The sequence below is a fragment of the Mastomys coucha genome, unplaced genomic scaffold (genome assembly GCF_008632895.1).
Source record: "Mastomys coucha isolate ucsf_1 unplaced genomic scaffold, UCSF_Mcou_1 pScaffold23, whole genome shotgun sequence".
In the NCBI taxonomy this organism is placed as follows: Eukaryota; Metazoa; Chordata; class Mammalia; order Rodentia; family Muridae; genus Mastomys; species Mastomys coucha.
The window spans coordinates 117,892,402-117,894,049 of NW_022196906.1; the positions used below are offsets into that span (position 1 = coordinate 117,892,402).

Consider the following 1,648-nt stretch of genomic DNA (forward strand, 5'->3'; position numbering starts at 1 on the left):
GGTCCCCAGACACTCATTGTCCTTGTTAATTCCAGCACAATTACTCTTCTCCTTTTCTAGAAAGCTAAGCTTTCTTGGTAGCTCTTAAAACAGATTGTGTTATGAGTGAGTAAATACTTGAAGCTTTTCAACACTTAATATGGGAACTCACTTGAGGACAAGTGTACGTTAAGAACCCTGATAAGAGGATGAAAGAAAATGACCTTTTTTTGGGAAGACAATCTAGAAATTGCTGTCAAAACTGAAAAATGCACACACCCTCCCACCCATTAAGTTGCCTTCTCATCAGAGAACTTGTTTAAGAAAAACAAAAGCACAAAGTTGTGTGTAAAAATGACATTGCAGCTCTCTTGGTGTGGTAAGCTATCTTGAGATAGTTCTTTTTTTCCCCCTCTTAGGGTGCAATGATAAATTACATTATAGTGATACAGGGTAATAAGAATAAGGAAAACAGTGTACTGGGCTAGAAATATATCCATGCTATGTAATATGAAGAAAAATCATTAGAGAAGAGTGGTCACATTAAAATCTCAGTTTTATAAATGCATGAACAAGTAAACCAGAAAGGCAATTTTGTAAGTTCTGCACACCAATTGTACAAAGGGACTAAAGCAGTAGAGCTCTAACTTTATACCTGACTGTCACTTGGATTTATTAAGCAGTTTCCCTATTACAACTTAATGACACAAAAATAAAATAAGTAGAGAGTCATTGCTGAGCCATCTGTGTCAAATTTGTCACTGTTTTAAGTGCTTACATGGCCAAGGTGTCTTTCTCCCAAGACTTGGGCTGTTTTTAGCACTTTAATCCCCAAAGCAGGTCCCTATAACCCCTTCCCAATCCTTCTGTCTATCTGTGCAGGCTCCTCAGCCATTGTCTCTTAAAAATTGGGTTCTTCTAACCCTGGACTCTGTTTGTGAGAATTTGGTTTATTCCCAGTGTTCATGTTTTGAGAATGGACATAAAAGCCGCACCCCAGCCCCATGCCTCCCACATTCATACCCAGATTGTGTTTGCCAGAAATGGCAAGAGTTCCTAGCTGTATCAATATTACGCCCATTTCTCTGTGAGATTTTTCTCTTATTTTGTTTCCAGCACATCTTGGAACCCTGTTCCTGAAGTAGCCCAAACCCATCTCCACCATTACATTGGAAGAGCTATCCTAGTCTATTCCTCTTAACCAGAATGACAAAAAAAAGTACTGTCACCTCTAGTATGTCTAAAGTCTTATCAATTTATAGAAATTCCCCTACTGTGAGTCAGACTGGCTTCATGGAGGAATCACTGAAACATGTCCTGGGTAGTGTAAAAACTGACAAGTGTTCTCTACTTTCCCTAGGAAGTGAGAGTTCATAAGTTAAAAATTAGATTGCATACCTAACTACCTAACTTCATGAATAATTACACCAACCTAGAAATCAGTCATGTCAAGAAAACTGCAGGACGGGCCAAACTTCACTTGTACTTTTACAAGTACTTGTACAAATACTGCCAGAGAGGTCATTAGGAACTTAAGTTTGACTTGCTTACTATCTTATATTTTCCAGGCTGGTCTCAAACTTTAAGGCTCAAATTTTTTTCTAATTTTAGCTTTTTACTAGCTGGAGTTATAGGCCTGAACACTACACAGTTTGAAAGATCTTTTTTT

The 1,648-nt window shown here is 38.0% G+C and overlaps 1 protein-coding gene across 7 annotated transcripts in view; it reads left to right on the plus strand.

Moving 5' to 3' along the window:
• Ccr9 (C-C motif chemokine receptor 9) overlaps window positions 1-1,648 on the plus strand; it is a 106,559-nt gene that overhangs the window by 49,055 nt on the left and 55,856 nt on the right. The gene's annotated exons all lie outside the window — the stretch shown is intronic.